This window comes from Populus nigra, chromosome 17, assembly GCF_951802175.1.
Source record: "Populus nigra chromosome 17, ddPopNigr1.1, whole genome shotgun sequence".
In the NCBI taxonomy this organism is placed as follows: Eukaryota; Viridiplantae; Streptophyta; class Magnoliopsida; order Malpighiales; family Salicaceae; genus Populus; species Populus nigra.
In genome coordinates, this window is record NC_084868.1 from 294,707 (window position 1) to 306,730 (window position 12,024).

The window sequence follows — 12,024 nt, forward strand, 5'->3', positions numbered from 1 at the left end:
GGGTCAAGGCAAAAGAATTACAGCATCTATATATTCATTCTAGGTGCAGTGAAACTTCATCATCAAGTCATAAATGTGCCCATCTACAAGCAGAAGTACAGAACACGCCTGATACATGCATGCATCCAACCATAGATTCTTTCTCAGAGGACCTCTTGTCTCTAATAAATAGTCTCTCAAACAGTGAATCAGACCACTGTAATCAGCTACTCCACAATTTTTTTTCTTCTCCGAGGAAAATTTGAATAGAATTTTTTTTTAAAAAATTGATGAAAAAAATTATTGTACAACGTGAGAGGACACATCCTCCACCATATCTTTCCTTTATATCTCCTCTTATCCACATACTCTACTCTACAAGTTATCTATGCATGCTTGTGTCAATCATTTGTGTCGAAATGCTAGCTGCAGCACATGCATGCTACTTCTGCCATTAAATATCACAGGAGATCATCTCATCTGACAGCTTCAGGAGCAGAATTGCAGTAAGGAGTGTGCAAGCAAACCAGCTTAGTGCACATTAAACATAAACTAGCAAATCCCACTCCAACTGCCAGCCCAAAACCCCCTCTCCGCGTATCCAACCTTACTCCTCTTCTAATTATGCTTCCAAAGCTAGGGAGCAATCCACCACAAGCGAAGACCATCAAATGATCCAGACCACTGTAGTCAATTCTTGCAAGTATTGCTCCTATAGCAGATATTGGACCCACAAACCCAATTAAAGTTGCCGCTGCTAGGGCACCATGCCAGCTATCAGTAGCACCGAAGATGCAGCTAGCAACAGCTGCACCGCGAGGGAGTCCATGTAGGGAGACAGGAAGGACCATGTACCGACCAAGTCCATAAGCTTTTGGTGCAGCCACTCCTAATGCAAGCCCCTCAGCCAATGCATGAAAGGCAACCGCTCCACAGGACAAGAAAGACTGAAGGGTGTGAACACTCACCGGAAAGCCCGTTACTGTTGGTAAATTGTTCACTGATGCCTTTTTGCGACCTGCAATTTTCAAAATGCTGGAGCTTGAAACATGGACAAATGCTGCTCCCAGTGCAAGCAAAGATATGAGGGGGAAAAACCCCATCTTTGAAGACACGAGTAGCACGCAGTAAGGACAAAGGCAATGCCAGATGCAGAACCCATGAGAAGGGCATGCTGAAGATGGAATGCAAGAGCAAATACAACAAGAATGAAGCCACCAAGCAATGGCCCAAGACCAAAAAGCAATGAAACAAAGAATGGTGAAGTTGCATTTGGGATCGACACATCTCATAATCTGACAAACTTCTTGGCAAGAGTATTTCTTTGATGGCATGGAGGGAATATACATTCTACTTATGGGACGGGGCATTTTTTATTAAAAACCCCCCTCCAATCATGCAGATCAAGGCTGTGTTACAAGAAATCAAATGCAAAACTGCATCTCATAACTAAAGGCATTGACTACCCTAAGCTTATAAAGCAATTATATGTACAACGAAATTTTTAAAGCATGCTTGCAAAAGGTTTCAGATGGCCAAAATGTTCCATGCAATCAAGATGACCTGGTTGGGTTAGATTACTATACGTGGCCAAAAACAGTTATTTGGATCATTATGGATTTGTTTACATGAAATTCTCAGGGGAGAGATGATTTTCCTTATTAAAAATGAGGTGCTGAATGTCGTTAACATGTCCTGAACTGCAGTATAATATAAATTGCACCAAAGAAGGCATCACAACCTGGTAAGCGAAAGATATAAAGGGCTTCAAAATGGGATAGCAATTATGCCATACAATGACTGCAGTCCAATATCAGTAAAGTGCACATGTCAACGTGACACAACAAGGAAACTTGAAACATAATGCAATTTTGCTACTTCTGGCCACACCCGAAGTAAAGTGCCTAGCAACTCACCTGTAGTCATGGCTGAAATTCTTGAAAGCTGTGCTGAGAGCTTCCATAAATGCTACAGAAATTGTAGCTGCTGACGCCACTTGAGGATGAGAGGCTTCCTGTAAAACAAAAATCCAGAAAAATTTAACATACTCTGTGATAAAACAAAAGTAATCAACTTAAAATGGTGAACAAAATTCAGTTTAAACTTATTTGAAGCCTTTTGACATTTAGGATTCAAGGTTCCCTATCTCATCGAGGGGAATGGGTGGGGTCATTTTTTAAATGGAATGGATAAAGAGCAATCTTATTTTTGTTCATAAATTGTCCAAAAGTTCCACTTAAGTCTAAGAGGCAGGCCTAGACATGGTAGACATGTTTCAAAGAAAAGATTATTGGAAGCTATCTAATTAATCAATGAACAATGGTAATATTATGTGAAAGACCAGGAAAAAACCAAAGAGAACGAACTAGTAAAACATAAATATTCTTGCTATCTTTCAACACGGTTCTTGCTCTTTCTAGACGTGCACGTGCGTTTATCATGTATCAACTCCCATGCATGTACCACGTCTTTGGTAAGAATAGCAGGGATGCAGATTTGTGATGGGTTAGTCAATGTATATGCATAGAGGCTTAAGTCAAGGATTTTGAATGCTCAATGCAAAGACCTAATCTAATCCAAAATGTATTGAGCCAAGTATTCATATATCCAGAGATACAACAAATTACCTTGAAAGCATCAGGAAGCACTTCTGCAACAACCATCCAGATCATACATCCAGCAGCAAAGCCCGTGCAGAAAGGAAGGAACTTGCTAAATGCATCAGCTCACATGAATGCAGGAACAGCTACGATGGGCTGTAATAAAGTAAACGACCAATAATCAAGAATGCTGACAACATTCATATTAAAATACTGTTAACCCCATAACCAATCATTATTTGCATATCTTTTGTTACTTCAAAGAGACTTTTTTCCAGATGGACCAAATTCTTGTTGTATATTTTCCCATTTTCATGATCTGAATATAAGCTTGCCGGGTATCAAGATCTCAAGTCTTACACGACTGAGATTTAAATAAATAAACCTCAAAAAGGGCTCTCAATTCTCTTTCCCTAAATGCAAAAGATCAATTTTGCATCACAAAGGGGTATTCTGGAAGGAAAATAAATGGCCTTGTAAAAATGTAGAGTCTTGCTCCCCTTGCACACACAAAGTTGTTGGATAAAAGGTTCCAATTACTTGTTAGTGTGAATTCCTCACCCTCAACTAGGAACCTTCAAAGATTTGCCATATCTCTTTCTTGACATTGTCCTTAGGTTGGGCTGGTGTTCTTGTCCAACCCATATCTTGATCCTCATTTTCCAAAGGTGAAGGAAGGACCAAATTAGAACAAATCAATCAATGAGGTTGGATGTGAACAAACCAATTTGTACACTACTGAACCACAAGCAGTTAATACAATCAAGATTCGTCCAACAAAGGTAACACTACAGCCAACAACAAACCTCAAATACAAAACTGATTTTGATTATGGTGGGTCCTCCAAGCCCTTACCAATCTAGCAGAAGCATTGTTAGGAAGCATACAAATCTAAAAGAGACGAGGAAGTTCTCTGAGGCTTATCCTAATGATAAATGCATGTTACTTTTTAAAAATGTTGCTTCTATGATTTGCTTTTTTCTTGTTTTCATAGTAATGATTCATAAGGCTCATAAAGTGATCTCAGCATAGATTAGCTCTCTTGAGGTGAGTTATACATGTGTACTATATCAAGTCTGATGCACTACCTGAGGCAAGGATGTGATTACACTCCACAACATTGCATTTTGCGGAGAAAAACCCTTCGATGCAAGCATCATTCTCACAGCTAACCCCTCCGGTATGTTGTGCACAGCTATGGCCAAAGTTACCAAAAGTCCTTGAGAAAAGCCTTTTGAGCCAGCAAAAGAGACACCAACACCAGAACCCTCCCCAAATGAATGAAGAGTCATGATTCGGATAACAAGAACAACTTTAGTTGCATCAGCACCTGTAATGTCTAACATGCTTACTTCCCCGTATTGTTCAAGAAACTGAAACAAGAAATCATGTACATCATAATGAGATATCAACAACAAAGAACATGCGAGAACGTAAACATGTTAATTATATATGCAAATATGACAATCCAAACAAACATTTAAACTGAAGCCACAGCATAGAATCAATAAACATACACGAACAAAATTGTTTGCTAATTTTTCAAAAAATGTATGTATAAACTTCTCTGAGGGATCCCTAGCTGGACTCTGTGTCAATGTCCCAAATAAAGTGTCATATATGAGAAAGGAATAGGAACCTTATCAACACCTACTGAATGTATGTTCTCATCACTAGACAAACAGGAATAAGAACCAAAGTTGTATGCCTTCTATGAAACATTGGAAAAGGGAACGGATCTATGATGTATCCCAACCCATACTAAAGAAAGAGCTAAAAGTCCAGAAACAGAAAATCAGTTTTAGATGGAAGAAGAAAACTTCATATTTAAATGTGAAAGAGCAGATTCATTACCTTCTTGCACAGCAAAATGAAAATTCCACCAGATAAAATCCCAATCACAACCCAACTGCCAGCACCATGGCTTTGCCCTTCCCGTATGAGGTCAAAGCTAGCAGCCAGCATAACACCAGCAGCCGTCCCACCGCACAATCCTTCCCAATGAGGATCTAGCTCCACAAAAAAGAACGGGACAGCACCTAAACCAGCGGCAGCAGCCATGGCCAACGTAAATAATGCAACTGTAGATATCGAGACTCTGTTATAACCACCCTTTCTCTCCTCCAACCTACCACTTGTACCCTCAAAACCAACTGCATTTTCTGTACCACTGCCATCTATAACACTACTTCTCACATTTTTATGAGGAGCCGACCTTAACCTTTCAGAATTATCACTACCAGATTCTGCCAAAATTCATGCAAAGAGAACTACAGAGAGAAGAAAAAACAGGGGATCTTGTTTTAATATGAACCTCATGGTACTTTGCATGCAACCCTAAGAAAACTCACCTCCTTACCCTGTACACCTAACTCCTATACCAACTTGGCAATTACACTCTTAAGAGTTTCATTCCAGAGATTTCTGAATACAATCAATTAAGTTCCCAGATTGGCTTAACAATACACAAAAACACTGTCCGAGCTGTGCCAGGAACTGTGCTTGTTGCTGCCGAAAGTTAAAGAAACTTGTATAAGCCAACGCCATAATGTGAATCACAGATATTTACTGAAACAAATTACACTAGAAATTCCGATTAAAAAGAAAAGAAATGAAAAGAAAAGAAAAAGCAATTGAGGTGGCCTTCTAAACCCTTTCAACAGAAAATCCAAAAAAAAGCATCAAAAGCAAAGAACTTTGCTAGGCACATGATCACAATCAAGGCCCTGAAGAATTCAAACTTGGTAAAACAATTGAAATTATATAAATCTAAATGTGCTCTCTTGATCCTCTCTAGTCAACAATTTGATCTCTCAAGTCAACAATAAATCCAAGGGACAAGATGATGACAGTATCAAAGTAAAGCAAAGAACTTTTCAAAAACACCAGAACCCATTTGGTTCCTGTGCTGTCAAACGCCAAAAAGATGAAAAATTTCGAATTATATACAATATTCCCAATTAGGATTTTGATTGTGAATTGCAAAGTTTTCAACTTCTAAGAAAAAACCCCCAAAAACTGATGAATCAAATAAAGACCCCTCGATTCATAATCATATGTAAGAAAAGAAACTCACCCCAAAAGATGGAAAGCGGGCTTATATCAAAGAAATGGAATCAAGCGAGTGGTATTGAATTCTTGAAACAGAGACAAAGGCAGAAGAGGACACGCTTAGATTCCTAAAGAAGAGGGATTTATAATTTAAGAATAAATCAAATGAGAGAGCACGTCGTTTTCTTATCACAACCAGCAAACCCAAATCCTAAACATAAGAAAAGTTCGCATTACAGACATGCATTCATGTGTTTATAACATCACCTCCTACTCCTTGTCTTTACACATACTGCAGTTGGGTAAAAGCGTTTGTTACTGTTTTGGAACTGTGTTTTTTATATTTTTTGGGTTGTTTTGATGTATTAATATTAATAATAATTTTTAAAAAATAAAAAAATATTATTAACATGTATTTCAGTACAAAAAATTATTTAAAAAATACCCGCAGCCAAATGCCAAACACACTCATCCTTGTATTTGAGTTTTTGGTCATATTTTCCTTTATAGTTTCAGTTTGATCGTTGTTGTTCCTGGACTTCCAGTTTTTGTTCATATAAGTACATAAATTTTCATTTGATGCTAACATCTTTCATTGTGAAATATTCGAGTTTACTTTGAAGCTTTTGATGAAAACACTAAACAAAAACACGTGATAAAAAATTAAACTATCCCTGCTAGTTGTAGTTTTGAAATCCGACCCGATCATTAATCTGGTTAAGTGATTGGGTCTGAGTTAGATGGGTTAACCCGGATTAATTCAGATCAACAAAAAAAAAAAACTAAGGGCTGAGGTGACTGTGCTAGAGAAACTTGAAATCGGGCTATTGATGCTCTTTGGATTCTCTTCTTCTTCTTCTTCTTCTTCTTCTTCGGTAACGTTTGGGAACGCGGTTCAACTTGCGTTCCCAAAAAATTTAAAAATTTATTTTTTTGCTAAAATTTAATATGGTTTGTACGTTTTGGATCGTTTTGATGTGCTGATGTCAAAATGATTTTTAAAAAATAAAAAAACATTATTGACATACATTTTGGCACGAAAAGTTATTTGAAAAGCACCCGCAACTACACTGCCAAACAAGCTCTTCTTCTTCTGGTCAATGTTATCGCTTTCCTTCTCCACTTTATCATGGTCCGATTCATGTGACTGCTCATGCAAGCTTTGCCCTTCCTCAATCGCATCCATTAAATGAAGTCCTCTTCCTGCACATTGAGAAGGATTTTAACGAAGTTAGCAAAACATTTAAGAAAGATGATTGGACTTTTAATAATGCTTTTGAATGCAAACAACACAATTCTATTTGAAATCGGGCTATAAAAACAGAGGTGATCGGCAGAAGAAAAGACAGAAATTGATGCAGAAATCGGGTTAGAGAAACATACCTAAGGGCTGAGGTGACCGGGCTAGAGAAATTGATGCAGAAATCGGGCTAGAGAAATCGATTGCAGCGAGTGAAAGAAGGATTATCGCAGAAATTGAGGTGCTGGGCTGAAATTGAAATTGATGCCAGAAATGAGAAAACGACCAAGAATAAAGAAAACAGAGAGTGAAAGAAGGAGATTCAAACCCTTTTCGCAGAGATCAATAGTCAGACGTTCGTTGCTCCTCTACTCCTCAGCTGAGTTTCAAAGACAAAGAGTAACATTAATTAGGTTTATTGCTTTGTTCTTCTTCAGTCTTCAGCGTTTTGACATTTTAGATGGCAAAAAACGATGTCGTTTAATGACAATGAAAATATAAAAAAATTTGACCAGGTCTCACCCTGGTTGGCCGGGTGGACCGGGTCGACTGCCGGGTCAACCGGGTTTCCTTGGGCCAATTCCCAAGTAGATTTTTGCCTCAACCCGGACCAGTCCCAGGCCCGGGTCGGCCGGGTCTCGGGTCGACCCACCGGGCCTGTCCATGTTTTAAAACTCTGGTCTCAAACGAGAATGGGGAGAGAGGATTAAGTTTAATGATTCTGGGTTCATTTTATGATTTTAGTCCTCTATGTTCTTTTAACTACAGAAAAACCCCTTATGTTTCATGATTTTAGATTCAGAAAAGTCATTATTGCCTTTCATGGTGGGTTTATGCATTCCAAAATTAGAAGCAGAGGGGCTGATTTGATCAAAGTTATTATAAAAGGGCCAGCTAAACAACATCACATACTAAGGGGGCACCGTTTCCTCAAAGTACAAAATGAACCAAAAAGCTACTTATATCTATAATTTTGAAACTCGACCTGATTATTGACCCAGTCAAATGATCGGATCACGGGTCATATGGGTTTACTCGGATGAATCCAAAAAAAAAAATCATCTACATGCTGACCTTTCATATTCTCACTCGGAGCACCTGCTTCCATTATTTTTTTTCTAACTAAAAGATCAGCGAACGCTACTGAATATGGCCAGCCAGATCGCTGGCCCCAAGATCGTCTTCGTCTTCCAACTCAATTCGAAGACCTGATAACGGCATCATCTACATGCTGACCTTTCATATTCTCACTACTTGGTTGGAAGATTAGCCAACTTCGGAGAAGAATGGCAAAGGGAACTCAAAACCACAGAATGAAGGAAGTAGTAAGGAAACACTGGTCCATCTCCTAATTATTGCCTCTCCCCACTCTTGTTTTCTTAATTTCTTGTTTATCTTATGTTCTTCTCTCTCTCTCTCTACACCACCATTATATTCTCTGCAAAACCCTAAACCACCCCAAATGACCATTTGTTTGTGGAGAGCAGCAATAAAGATTGGAGAAAAAAGGTGCTGTCTTGACTTGATAGTTGTTTTGCCTTGCATGGAATCTTCCTGCAAGACCAGGGGAAAAAAAGGGGGTTTCAGGTTTTGTGGCTAGGTTTTGTGGGTAGCAGATTAAGTAAAACCCGTTTAATGACAGTGAAAATAAAAAAAATGATCGGGTCTCACCCGGGTTTGGCCGGGTGGACCGAGTCCCGGGTCGATTTTCCAGGTCGACTGGGTTTTTCTGGGCCAATTTCCAAGCAGGTTTTTGCCTCAACCCTGACCGTTCCCAGGCCTGGGTCGGCCGGGCTTTAGGTCGACCCGCCGGGCCAATCCGGGTTTTAAAACTCTGCTACTAGTGAGCCCGTCGAGGATGATATTGTCTAATATTCATTATATCAGAGGTAGATTTGATAACATCAAAACGATTAGGACTCAAATAGATAATTATGCGTTACATTAGGGCTTCCCAAAACAAGCTAGAAGTTTTACAGGGCTACGGTTGATTTTATATAGGAGATGAGTTTCGGTTGTCTGGCGGTGGACTGCACTTCACATTGCCAGATGTAGTCCTTGCCTCTGTAACAATTTCAATGCCATTATCTTAGGTTCCATTTGAGTATTCATAAAAAAAGGTTCAATCTTGACCTGTCTATCACAAATGAATTTGGATTTTGTGATAATTTGAACCACCTTTGGTTGTTTTTCTCAGATGCATTACAATTTTTTCATAAAATTCCTTGAGCCCCTCCCTTAGTGCTCCGAGACGAATCCCATCTTCGACTAGGATGCTTGTTACTCCCATGTTTGAAACCTGCCATTCAAATAAATGAGATTTCCCTGAAGGGGTTACATGAACTGCTAAGAGAAACAAAAAGAGAAGCAGCTATTGAAAGCTTGTTTTTACTAATTCAATGTTCCTCTCCTCGTCGTCGGAAAAAAGCATCGTGCTGAAGGGTAGCCCGGTGCTCGTATGAACTTTCTGGAAGTGCTCTGTCTTGTAAAACCAACTGGAAAAGATTTCCTGGATAATCAAAATAAGAATCACTCATTGCGTAAGCATGCAAAGGGATAATTCCTAATTCATCACTTCTCATCAAAGGTAAGCACCAGCCACCCATCTAAGCTACAAGAATCATGAAAATGAATATGTAGCATGACAACAACACAACATAATAAAGAGTTTCTTAAGGTTGTCGTTTTGACGAAATTCAGAGGCTTGTTACTTCAGGTGCTAAGTTCATCCTCGATCAACATAGGCTATTCTGAAAATAAAATTAACAAGAAAAACCTCACAAACTCAAAGTTAGATGCTACATCTCTCTCTTTCCCGTTTAGGATTGTTCCACAATCCTATGATCCTGCTAGTCACTTCTTTGACTAAAAAAACACAATAAAGATTTTGATGATTGCCGACTCACCTGCGCAACAGCCTTGACTTGGGGTTCAATTTTTCAAGAAATGTATTTGCTGTTGGTGATCCAGAAGCAATGGCAAGAACTAAATCAAAATTAGATTTTCTAGAAAAGAACTAAGTAAATAAATGCATATAAATAGACACAAACAACAGATGAAGAAATCTCCTGCACTAAAGAGGCACAGACTCTTGTAAATTGTAGCAGAGACTGATGTAGCATAAAAAATAACACGAAGAGCAAGTATCAGAATGTGTATCTAATAAGCGTTAGAACAAACTAGACACTGATGATTCCAAATGGCTAAGACATAACAAGATGAGTACAAAAGATGACAACCTAGTGCCTGGAGATACAGACTATGAGAAACCAGCAACCCAGCACTTTGAGAGTATACACTGAATTGAAAAATCAGCTGAAAGACGTATTGCCAAGATGAACCTTAAATAACACAAATCACTCTCAGGGGGGACATGATTAAGTAGTGGCATTGCATGATCATATTCATAGACCAACACCAGAATATCCTAAAAACATAGACAGATGAGTTAGAGACAACAACAATAATAATAGGTAAAACCTAGCATAACCAAGAAGCACCAACCAGAGGCACTTAGAAATCACACCTCAAGCAAGATAGCATAAACCAAAGGCACCTTGAGGTGAATGTGCCAATCAGGAACATGAAGGCGAGGAGAGAAAAATAAGAGTGGGGGTGTTAGGACAGGGACTTAAATTCAAGAGTTTCAAACAACATAAACTAACAAAAAAGTAAAAATAAAAAACCTAGGTAATCTAAACATTGCAAATCTATTTTTCATATCACCTGAGTCATTCCAACTCTTCATTCAAATTTCACATTAAAAATCCTATCTTAACACCAACAAACATGAAACAAAACTATAATATCGTACAAATATAACACAAAAACAAAGCAAAACATGAAAAACCCACATAGAAATAACCAAAACAAACAATCAAACATGACAAGAATACACTATTTAACATTCAAAACATTATGTTAATATGCATGTGAAAAGAAGAAAAACAAAAGAAGGGTACCAAAAGAAAGGTCAAAGTGTTAGGATCCTGGCATGCAAAACAACAATACACAACTCAAAAGAAGGTAAAATAAAAAATAAAGCACACAAAAATTTACGCAGTTCACCCAAATTTAGTTTCGTTCATAAGCAAGTATAGAAGGATTGTACTAAGTATGTGAAAATTACAACTACTCTCTGTTAGTAGGAGAACAATTGGAAATCTATGTACTAATAGGAAAAAACACCTCACATACTCTTACAAATGCCTCATAGTTTTATGGGATTCCTCTCCTTCACTCTTCTTCTCTTTACCTTTATGTTTCTCTTTTGTATGATGCACCAAAGATATGATATGCAACCTATTTATAAGCTGGGCATCCCATCATCTCTTCACAAAAAAAAAAAAAAACAAATAGTACCCCAACAATTAATTAATGGTGCATCGAAAGTTGTCAATTATTAGGCAAATTTTAGTGCCAAGCATTTAATAAACACTGCCTCTATATTCTCTCATTTGAAGACTTTAATTTTTAATCATGTCTTCGTATTTGATCATTTGTGATGCTTCTATCATTTTTATACTTTTTATTTTCATGTTGCCCATGAATCTACTAGGTCATAGGAGGATCTACACCATATGTACTTACCACTGTTGACTAGCTTAGTTAGAGCATTTGCTAGGTTTTCCTAGATGTAAATCTTTTGAAAACACACACTTCTATCTTCCACTACTTCACGAACAAAACAATACTGAACATTTATGTGTTTTGTTCTTGAATGAAACACTAGGTTCCTTATAATATGCAAGACATTCTGATTGTCACAATACACAATAATCTTCTCTTGTTTGTGCCCGAGATCCTCCATCAGTCTTTTTTAGCCATATGCTTCCTTACAAGATTGGATAGTTGCCACATGCTCAGTTTCTGTTATGGATAAAATTACACGAACTTGTAGTTTAGAGACTCATCTCATAGCTCTTCCTGCAATTATGAATAATAGCCTGAAGTGAATTTTCTTTTCTTAAGGCCGTCTGTAAAATTTGAATCAACATAATCTTTGATAGTAAATTTTGATCCTCTATAATATAATACAACATCTGTGATACCCTTGATGTATCTCAAGATCCTTTTAATAGAATTCTAATGCCTTCCATAAGAATTTGACATCTATTAACTAACTACTCCTATTGTTTGTGCAATGTTTGGTCT

At 37.9% G+C, this 12,024-nt stretch overlaps 1 pseudogene; it reads right to left on the reverse strand.

The window, feature by feature from the left end:
- Positions 1-3: 3 nt before the first annotated feature.
- Positions 4-8,091, reverse strand: LOC133677492 (putative zinc transporter At3g08650; annotated as a pseudogene).
- Positions 8,092-12,024: the final 3,933 nt, after the last annotated feature.